At 45.6% G+C, this 11578-nt stretch overlaps 1 non-coding gene across 1 annotated transcript; it reads left to right on the top strand.

Annotated features, from left to right (window-relative positions):
* The first annotated feature begins 10597 nt into the window (after positions 1–10597).
* On the top strand, positions 10598–10679 carry Trnay-aua. The gene has a single exon. It is a non-coding gene; the product is annotated as a tRNA-Tyr (tRNA).
* The last annotated feature ends 899 nt before the right edge of the window (positions 10680–11578 follow it).

The raw sequence follows: 11578 nt of genomic DNA, 5'->3' as shown, positions 1-11578 counted from the left end.
CCAAAGCGACAAATCATTCGCATCGCTGTGACAACGCCACTGTAGAAGAGGCGAGGAGTGCGGTGGCCGAACAGATTGCGGTAACACGATTCGCGTCCAAATTAGGCTTTTTAGGACGCCGTGAGCCACTTCACGTCCACTACATCCCTTTAAAAATGAATGATTTGGTGTCTTTGATGACTACAGATAACGCACAAAGCGCAATTGCGTAACTCTGACGTCTTTTTTAAAAAAAATGTCTAGTGGTTTAAAAAAAAATCGCCCTGTATAAGCACGATTGTAGGGCAGTTCTTTACGTCCGGCGACATCATTACGGCATGGAAGGAGACGTTGACCACATACTCTGTGTATGATCCGTGGTCACTGTTTTTTTTTGTGTTTTTTTTTTCGTACGTGAATGAGCAAACATTTTATACCAAATAAAATAGATTTAGCATTCACCAAATTCGGCTTGTTTACTCGATTCCAATCGATATTTGATTTGATTACACTTATTTTGTACCCGCACATGCCTACTTTATTCCCTAATGCAGTGGTTCTCAGATGGGGGTCCGTGGACCCTTTGGGCTCACCGAAGTCATTCTAAGGGTCCGCGAAGCCCTACCTCATCAGTCAAGCCCGCCAATAAAAGTTGTCTTTTTTTCAGGTCGAGAAGAAATGTTTCAGTTTTCGGGCGAGTTTTATCGTGTGTATACGTCAATAAGAGAGGTCTACTTCACACTAGCCCTTAGTTATATCAATTTATTAAATGACTATTATATTTAACCCTATACATTTCCCCTGTCCTCACCACGAACGGGGTCCTCCATCATCTCCGCCGATCCACAAGGGGTCCGCGAATTATCGACGGTTGAGAACCGCTGCCCTAATGAGTTACAAGTGATAATTACATTGTTTTTTTTTGTTGTTTTTTTTTGTCGTGCGAGGTCATCACATTTTATTATTAACAATCGGAGCTATGCGATTACGCGGAGGAGGCGCATTTGAAGATATTCAAAATTGTTCTGAATACACAAACAACTTCAAACGACTTGCTGTTTGGGTCGTTTCCTACAGGCAGGACCAATAATAAAGCCAAAACCTTATACAGGAGACTATCTCTATCAACTCAACGCGCAAACACGATGTGAAGCGTGTCCCCTTGGAAAAAAGATACCGGCGAGCAAACTATAGCGTCGAATGTCCATGCATCAAAATGTCCGTGCACCAAAATATCCGCGCACCGAAAAGTCTTTGTAGCAAAACGTCCGTATACACTCCGTGCGACGCGACTGGCGCGCCGCCGCGCGGCCGGTACCGAAGATAGGCAGTGAGCACCCCAGAGAAAACGAAACCGAAACCACGCCGGCGTACGTTGGTACGCGTTGAAGTCGGAGTGGTGCTGTTGCGCTGGGTTCACAGCATGAAGTGCTGCCTGTGCTGCGTCATTAAGTGCTTCAATAGTTATGCGTCGTATCTCGTGGAGACAAAGTTTCACAGTTTTTCCCCTCGCCGATGTTTTGTGGGACAGCGACAACGATGGAGCCGTGCCGTACGACGCGAGAAATTTGGTGTCCCGATCATGTCTGCCACTGTGTCGGCACGGCTGACATATTCTACACTGCCGCTTTGCGCTCTGCATTTGTTTTCGTACCAGTAACGCCTACATGTGTCAGCGCCGATGGGACGAACTGAAATGCCATCCCACACTCGCGGGTATGCAGTGCCGATTTCGTTGGAGGAATGCCCTCCAAAGAAGTTTCGTCCCCATCGTACGTGTCGATGATATTTCCGGACAAATATGGCACGCAATCTGTACTTCATGAAGAAAGATTTGAACGGTAAAAAAAGTGACAAATATAAATCTAAAGAAAACAACCATGAAACTCGGAATCACTGGAGAGTCGGCGTTTGAGTATGGAAGTTTATGTGGTGTGCTTTCTTTCTTGATAAGCCTCCTTTTGGATGTGGAAACACTGACACCCCGAGTTCTGTAGACAACAATTTTGTTTCTCGGCTTTAGAGCCACCTATCGCAAAGTGGTTCGAACTGGAAGTACCGCCCACTGGTCCCTTCCTACCTGTAAAGTGTGCACCTCCCACGATGAGTGGTATTTTCTGACAGCCTTTGCAGATCAAAGCCAGTTCCCATTTAGTTACGCCGCCCCAACTAAATTTCCACCTGGTTTCGCTATGCCAAATATTTTTGTTATAATAAGTGTTGTGCCAAGTGACGGTCATGTCAAAGTACCTGTGGGCCGAAAATCAGCACCTCGCACAACAGGTTATTACACAACAGCTGACCGCAAAAGCCCTTGGCGGCCAAACCGTGTGTTGGCCGAAAACTTCGTTTTCTCGGCTTTGGAACCAACATTCGTAAAGTTGTTTCGATTGGAAGTACAGTCCACTAGTCCTTTCCTACCTCTAAAGACTCTCCTCCCCCGACCAGTGGTATTCTCTTGACAGCCTTTTCATGGTCAAAACCGGTTCCCATTGAGTTACGCCGCCCAAACCAAATTTTCACCTGGTTTCCCTGTGCCACCTTTTTTTTTTGTATAATAAGTGTTGTGTCATGTTACTGTCAAGTCCAAGCACCTGTGTGCCCAAATCTGCACTTTGCACAGCCCGCTATAACACAACATTTTGGGTTCAATATTGGATATACCGTACAGCTTTATTTCTTCATTCGTTAGAAACAACTTTCACACCTGCTGTCTTAATTAAACTTGGCACACTTCGTGCAGAAACTTAGTGGACATCTCACTCGCCTCCAATATCATCGTTCCAGCACTCCTACGTTTACAGCGACGAGCGAAATAAATTTCCCACTCAAAGCAATTATGGTGGCGGCCGTCTTGCTTTTCGGAAAATTGCTCCAACTCCTTTTGTGGCTGCAACTAGAGAAATTCCCCCGAATAACGACTAAAACTCAATATATAAGAAGAGGAGAAGAGCTAACTGCCCTTCTTAAGTCTGCCCCAGCATTCATGCAACGTCACCCTCAACGTATCGGCTCAAAAAGCAAAAGTTTCGTCCGTGCGCGCTTCCGCCGCCACAGCTTGGCATGCGAAAAGGCGCCGCAGGCTGCTGAACGCGACTCACGGTCGAACGCCAGCTCCTCCGCTAGCGGCGCTGCGCGCGTTTTTCAAAGCGCCCCCTATAGTTCCCGCACGGAGTGTATACTGAAATGTGTGTGCACCAAAAAGTCTGCACCGAAATACCCTACATCCAAAACGCTCAACACCGTAAAGTGGTAGACCCACTACGGATGGAATCCTCAGTCACCACTGCCGGTTTACGAACCATGATGATTCAGAACCACTGGTCTATGGAGCGCCATCCCTGATATACAGAAAACGCCGCTCGTACTTCCCCTTGTCGCCATGAATACGACAACGAAAGATGCCAAATCAGATATTTATATTAAAATTGATACTTTAATGACTACTTCTTTGAGCAGAACGAGGTATTTGTGCTCTCACAACAGCAAAGAATCGTCTTCCAAACCAAAGTTAAAAAAGAGCCAATGCAACTCGTTGGGAAGAGCAAGTGCCAAGCTCGCTCAAAACAGCTACTCGGTTGGTTCAGCTCCTTGTCGCAGGTGTGCCGGCTGGCCCTCTGGATAATCTTTTCAAATCCTCGAAGCTTTCATTTCCTCCACCCCAAACTTGTAAAAAAAAAAAAAAAGAGCAGCTGGCAAAAAAAAAAAAATCGGAAAATGGCGAGGAGGAAACGAGAGGCGATTTCCTCCTTTCACAGTGGCGAGAAGGAAAGTGAGGGTCGAGTTCCTTCTCTCTGCTTGCGGGCCGGCCTTTAAGAGAAAACAAAAACGAAGAGGAGCTTTTTTTTCTTCTTTTTTTTTGCACAGCTCAGTTTGGTTACGGGGGGGGGGGGGGGGGGGGGCGCGCAAGGAGGTAAGAAAGAGGAGCGGAGAATTCCTCTAAACAAACACAACAGCTTGCGAAAGGCGACAAAAAAAAAAACAAAAAAAAAACAACCCTTGGAACTGAGAAAAAAGAAGGAAAAGATTAGCTTTTTTTTCTTTTTGCACAGCGCAGTCCGTGCGTCGAGCGCACGGAGATAAGAAAGATAAGCGGAGAGCCCTCGCCTAAGCAAACAAAACAGCTTGGGAAAGGCAACGCCTACGCAAACAAAACAGCTCGCGAAAGGCGGCAAAAAAAAAAAAAAAAAAAACCCAAAAAACTAAGAGAGAAAAAAATTTTTTTTTTTTTGCACAGCTTAGTTTGGTTACGGGGTTGGGAGCCGCGCGCAAAGAAAAAACAAGTTACTTCGAGCGAAAACGACTCCGAGGACGCCGCCTCGATGGCATCAATGGCGAATTCGCGTGGTTCTTTCTGCGCGCTCTCGAGCGCTCTTTCCAGAGCCGCCGAGATCGGGTGGTTGAAAGAGAGTGCTGCGGCCTGATCGGGTGGTTCATTTCGAGGACGCCTCTCCCTCTCAGAGCGCTCTTTGGCACTCCGTGTGTAGCCGTCGGAGTTCGGAGTGGCGCAGGCGTCACGTGGTACTTGGACGGGGATCACGTGGTTTTGTTGACGATGGCCGGCAGTGGTCTGTGGTTCGGTGGTGGTGTGCTCGGCACGGCATGACGGCGGTTGATATGTGGTTCTACGAAGTGCTTGTGAATTCGACGGTGCGAGGATTACGACGGACGGGACGACATTCCTTTGCGACCGTAACAGAAAAAGTCTACGTGTGAAGTATTCCCAGTGCTTTCACGAGATCGTTCATCTCACGGCGGTGAATCCGCTAAGCCTAACCGACGAAGAAACAGCTCGCAGGGCTCGCCGCTGTTTTACCGGGTTTTGTGATCGCTTCAAGACATTTTCAGGTTTGGTAAAAGTGCGTTCAAAGGTTTGTGTTCTAAAATAAAGGGAGAGCCGGATATAATGCACTGTGATTTTGGCCACATGGCGATGCTTGCACGATATTTCGCCGTGACAAAAATGCGGTTTATTAACCATTTTATATTTGCCTGTTCTGTCGCACGCATGACCGCTATCGCTGCGCGTTCACGGACGAAACCGCGATGAGCTGACAACTCTTTCCAAGCGTTGGCTTTCGTTCCGTTCTGCGAAAATCAATTCGCATACTGCCGTTTTCTTCTTCTTTTTCTTTTTTTTTACATGTTGATGCGTAAACCAATTTACGTCCCAACACTTATTTTATCACGTTGCGAGCGTAAAATTTGCTCAGTCGTCCACCGTACGCTGTAAGATCGTGTTGTCTTTAACGCATTACCAATGTCAAGAAATATGAATTCCGTGACTGGTCTGAGAATCTCGGAGCGCTCTGAAGCCAGCAGTTGTGATCGGCTAAAAAGGATCCCGAGTAGCTCTGGCGGAGAGGAGGGGGCGCTCTGCTGAATCGAGGTCAGAGGAGAGAGGCGACCACGCGAATTCGCCAAAAAACGACACTGTGACTGTGTTCAGGAGTTTTTAACAGTGGAGGATGTTGGATGCGCTTTCGTTGTTTACGTCAAACGTGCTACTGACAGTGTGTATGCGTCCGCCGGGTGAACCTGCTAAATTTTACGCGTTGAACCACTTTGCATGTCAAGTTGTTTGATTGATTTTCATTTCATTTAATTTATTTCACCTTAAAGACCCCGTTAGAGCATTACATAAGGCGGGCAGTTTTTTAACATGAAACAGAAAAACGCACTAATGGAGAACAATACGAAGAAAACCAAGTGCAGTAAAAGCTATATAAAATATAAAACACTAATATAGCACACTCACATAAGATGGATTTGAAGGGCACTATGGAACGCAGTAGAGTCGTTAATGGTAACTATAGATGGTGGCAACTGGTTCTATTCGGAAATAGCGAGAGGAAGAAAAATTTCATTAAAAGCATTGGTCTTAACGAAAATTTGTTTGATAGCACAGGAGTTATTCAGGCGAAATGATATTCTTTCTGGGGAGGGGGGGGGGGGGGGTGCAGCAATGAGTCCTTGATGTCTCAGCACTGATTATACATTTTGTGAAGGAGGCAGAGTCGGGAGAGCTTCCTTCGGCAGTGCAAAGGGGTTAGGCCGAGTTTATTTTTTTAACGTAGAAACACTGGTGAAACGATCATTTGATGATAAGGTGAAACGCGTCGCCCGATTTTGCACTGCATCTAAGGTATCGATGAGGTATGATTGATGGGGGTTCCAAATCGATGCTGCATACTCTAGTTTATGTCTAATTGTACGTTTTATAGGCCATTTGTCGAACGTTTGGAGGGGCCTCTCGTAAGTTCCCTCTGGTGAATCCAAGAGTCTTCGATGCTTCCGCAGAAATGGTTTCAATGTGGGTTGTCCAAGAAAGATTAGTAGTTAATCTGATGCCAAGATATGTGTACAGTCGGGGACAAGAGTCCCCAGGACGTGCGAGGTGCGGCTGAAACGCATTGCTCTGCCATCTGCCGGCGTGTCGTCTGGTTTCGAGATCACACAAAGGCGCATGCGCGTCCTACTCTGCCTACACGCATGTGTGTTTTCCCGTTCTTCTGCGGCACAACACCTAACTCGGACTCGGGCGCGTGGTACCGCCCCGGAGATAGCGCTGGCGGCTGACGAGCTTCTGCTACACATTTCGGCGAGATACCGCCTGAGGCATTCCGCCGCATTTCGCCGTGTCAGCGCACCTTGCTATATAAACAGTTGAGTTTATCGCTCAGTTGAGCTGCCGTGACTTCTTGCTTTATAGGTTCCATGTCAGTAAGCGCTATCTCAGAGGCGGTACCACGCGCCCGATTCCGAGTTAGGAGCCGCGCCGCACAAGATCGGGAAAGCGCACATGTTGGCAGGCACAGTAGAACGCGCATGCGCTTTTCTGTGATCTCGAAACCAGGCGACCCACCGGCTGATGTCAGAGCAATGCGTTTCAGCCGCAGCTCGCGAGTCCTGGAGACTTTTGTCCCCGACTGTACATGAAAACGGTTGGATACATGGTTTTACGCAAAAAAAAGACGGACACAAGAGAGAGAGAAACAAACACGAGCGCAACTTACAACTGTATTGAGGAAATTTTTAGAAAACATCCAGATATATTGTCAAAATCAATGCGTCTACGCATGCGTCGTGTCACTATCACACGTTCGTCACAGAAACTTATCAAGGAAGCGTTTTTCGGCATTATACAAACTTATCGAGGTATCGCTCACACGTAGGTCGCCTTTCTTTTTGATAAAGAAGGCTTCCAACAGCTCACGTGCTTTTTGTCCCTGACTTCCACCCAAACTTGCAGTGTCAGAAAAACGTGGCTCACACTTAAGTTTCTGCAGTGTGCAGGCAAATGTGCCCCGTCATTAGTCTTTAAGTTGTGTCCGTGTCTTGTGTCCGTCTTTTTTTGCGCAAAACCATGTATCCAAACGTTTACCAACTCGCCCAACAACAAACTATTTTACATGAAAACGGGTTCGATAACTTCGTTGTCTATGGCATACTTATATGTTAACTGGGACTGCTTTCTCTTGAATTGCATTATTTTACACTTGGATTTATTTAGCGACATCAACCATTTTCTGCACCAAGGGCCAAGTTTCTCTAGATCGTTTTAAAGTTGGAAGTTGTCTGTTACTGGTGAAACATTGTTATACGTAACACAATCATCTGCAAAAAGCCGAATTTTTGAGGAGATGGTACATGGAAGATCGTTACTGAAGATTACAAAAAGCAGAACGGAACCTTGTGGAACCCCTCACGTAACGCTTGCTAGTCTTGATTCGTGATCGTTAGTGATTATGTATGGAACGCGAGATGCGAGAAAAGGATTCATCCAGGAGAGTAGTAATGGGTCTAATTGCAGTGATGATAGCTTCGAGAGAACACGTTGATGAGGAACACGATAAAACACTTTAGAAAAGTCCAGAAAAATGGCGTCGGTTTGTACACGACTTTCAAGGTTTATGTGCACTTCGTGAACAAATTTGCACGGCTGAGTCTCGCAAGAAAAACCACTGCGGAAGCCACGCTGATGTCTGAACAGAAAATAGTTTGAGGACAAGTGAGTTATGATGTGTGAATACGAGATGTGCTCTAGACGTTTAGACGGTATGCGGGTTAAAAAGAGAGGACGATAGTTAGAGGCTAAAGGTCGAATTCCCTGTTTTAAGATTGGGGCCATCTTACCGATCTTCCAATCAAGGAGTAGGCAGCTTTTGGAAAGTGACTTCTTGAAGATAACATTAAGAAAGTCGCTGGATAAAGCAGCAGCATTTTTAATAAATTTTGCATTGATATTGTCGGGGCCTGCTGAGAACGAATGTTTAATTTTTCCAATGAGATCAGTTACTCCCGTTGTGCTAACAGCGACCGGTGACATAAAAGTATAACACTCTTCAGGTAGTGTTGGAATATTCAATGGGTGTTCATTTGTAAATACTGAAGAAAAGTAGCATTTTAACACTTTGGGGCAGTCACTCTTTCTGACTGGTTCGTCGTTGAGGTCGGTGAAATTTATGGTCCGGGAACTGCTTTTTGGTGACATAAGCTTCAAAACTCTTGTCGGATTATTGCGCAAAATTGTCGGTAAAACATGAGAAAAAAAATTGTTTTCGATGCTCTAAGGCTTTCAGTTTAGTTTCTGATTGGAGCATAGTAAGTCTCAAGCACATGATAGGTTAGTTCGCTTATCTTTGGTGAAGAGTCAGTTTTGTTTTTGTTTTTTACACAATGACCATAATGTTTTCTTACACCATGGGCTAAGTGAGCCGGTACGAATTCGTACAGTGGGCACATATTTTTGCACCAGGTTAAGAACTTTACTTTTGAAAAGATTTCAATTTTCTTTGATAGTTCTTTGCGAAAACTCGGATTGGAAGCTGTCATAAAAAATTGATAATTGGTTGTTTATTTATTCATAGTTGGCGTTGTTCTTGTCGTGAATAGTGTTGAAAATAGGACTCTTCACAAAAACAGGTCACGAAAGAATAACGTGCAGCATTTTGTGCTCATTTGAACCTTCCGAGAGTTGGATAGACTTTACGAGGTCAGAAGATGTTGTTAATATGAGGTCGAGAATATTAGACGAGCGTGTGGGCTCGTTTATAACCTGCGTCAGGTTAAGCGTGAGGCACATATCAAGAAAATCTGCAGGTGCGCGAGACCCTTCGGATGATACACTTTCCCAGGCCATCTGGGGGAAATCGAAACCACCAGATCACATATAGTGTTCATGAGACATCCGCATCTAAGGTAATGTTGCTCCGAGGTTAGATTGTTGCAATACGGGGTTAAGAAAAAAAAGAGAGCTATAGTAGCGAAATATGCCATAAAACCATTGAGAGGCATGTATATACGTGTAAAAAAATATCTCAATCTGTTTAGGATAAAAAGAAACATTACAGGTGGTGTAGAAGGCTGATATCTATGAGGGACTTAAAACACAGTTGTGCAAATGAGCGGTTCGTCACCTAGTAGTAAGGCAGTGTGTAGTGGAACATGATCTTTATAGGTATAAGGTTTAAAAGCGCAAACAGACAGGAACGATAGAAAATAGCACAAACGTCATGGAGAAGGCGTCCCTGACACCTTGTCCCTGTCGTTTGTGTTATTTTCAATCGTCCCGTCCCGCAAATTTTACAAAAAGAATATGCACAATCTGTGGGCAACGCTGCAAAAAGTAGTAGCGCGATAGGTTAAGAAACCGAAATTTGCGGTCTATTTAATGAGCCTGGCTTCTCCTTGAATCACCCTGTATATTGAGATTTTACCGCGTCGCGAAAATTAGAACCCAGAAATTATTCAAAAACTCCAGCTTTGACCTAATCGCGAACAATAAGGCATATACAGTATTCTGCGGGAAAGTAAACTTAAGACGTGTTTAAGATAGTATCTGTCGGTGCTTGCAAATATTGCGGTTTTGGGATTGTTTTCACCCTTCACGGCCGGCACCAGTCGGTTCGCCGCCCTTGCCTATCCGAATTTCTCATTTATTGATTTGCTTTTCTACTCTTTATGATTTCTTATTCGTTTGATCAGTAGTTCATTCAGCTGCATTTGCACGGATATAAAAAATGCTATCAATTTATGGCGCCTTTTTGCTATAATATTCTTATATCTTAATCATCGGCTTTTCAAGAGTTCAGTGAAACATTTATTGTGTCTTTTTAATTTTCAACACTTTAACTAAATTAGTTACGTCTCTGATTCTACCGGGCGGCTACGAAAACGATGAGTGAGGTTGATTTTAAAATTTTATTTTTAATCTTTTTTACAGCGAAATGGGGAAGAAAGCAGATACCAGGAAATATGAGAAACAAATGGACCATCAGAATGTCAGAACATTGCAAATAACTCACCGTCAGAGTGCATTCTTGCCTCGAAGAAGTATCACGTGCTTTGTTCCGTCTCTCTGATTGTCTCACGAGGGTACAGCCTTCGCCCTTTGCTAAAATATGTTGACACGGAGTGTAGCAAAAAATGACCGCATCTCCACGTGGTGAATGATGTTGATTGGGGCGAAGCTCTGGTGGTGCTGATGATACTGATTTTGTTCATAGGTAGTGCTAATGGTGCTGATTTTCTTTATTGCTCGTTTCATGCAACGTTTCATCCATGACATCCCCAGCTCTTGAGTTACTACCACATCTCAGAGACCCCTACTTGTCCCGCAGTCGTGGCCGAGTGGATAAGGCGATGGACTATAAATCGATTGGGGTCTCCCCGCACAGGTTCGAGTCCTGTCGACAGCGCAAACATTTTTCTATTTTTTTTAAAAAGACGGATGGGCTGGCAATCGATGTGAGCACAGACGCCGGACGGACAAGGCTAGACCCTAAGGAGCTTCGCCCCTAAAAAGTAAAAGCTAGTCGAAACAGTCATATCGCTACATGTTTAGTTATTCGTAAAGAATGAAGCAATACAACTGAAGACGCAGTATTTGCCGTCAACGAGAGACACAATGGGCACTGACAAATAAAACAAATATGTCGCGACATCTATCTTATTTGGTGCCAACTAAAGTCATCAACCACAACGCGACCCCCGAGAAGACGGCCACACTAGCCCATTCAGACACTATCGGCCTTATTGTTGGCAGTCAGCAGCGGCAGTGGCACCCACTTCTCCGTGCTAACTTGTGTTCACGCCATTACAGTGTCTCGCTGCAAAACGCTGCGTCGGTTCCAGCCAGGAACGGGAGCATCGCCAAGGCTCAAGCGATTGATAGTCATCGACACCGGCATGCCCCCCCGCCACCGCCAAGCAGGGATATAAAAGAAGGGCTTCACGGGACCGCTCATCTATTGGCAGTCAGCAGCGGCAGTGGCACCCACTTCTCCGTGCTAACCTGTGTTCACGCCATTACAGTGTCTCGCTGCAAAACGCTGCGTCGGTTCCAGCCAGGAACGGGAGCATCGCCAAGGCCCAAGCGATTGACAGTCATCGACATCGGCATGCCCCCTCGCCACCGCCAATCAGGGATATAAGAAAAGGGCTTCACGGGACCGCTCATCTATTGGCAGTCAGCAGCGGCAGTGGCACCCACTTCTCCGTGCTAACCTGTTTTCACGCCATTATAGTGTCTCGCTGCAAAACGCTGCGTCGGTTCCGGCCAGGAACGGGAGCATCGCCAAAGCCCAAGCGATTGACA

Source organism: Ixodes scapularis, unplaced genomic scaffold (assembly GCF_016920785.2).
Source record: "Ixodes scapularis isolate PalLabHiFi unplaced genomic scaffold, ASM1692078v2 PGA_scaffold28__5_contigs__length_5199819, whole genome shotgun sequence".
NCBI classification, from domain to species: domain Eukaryota; kingdom Metazoa; phylum Arthropoda; class Arachnida; order Ixodida; family Ixodidae; genus Ixodes; species Ixodes scapularis.
This window is presented reverse-complemented; position numbering and strand designations above follow the sequence as displayed.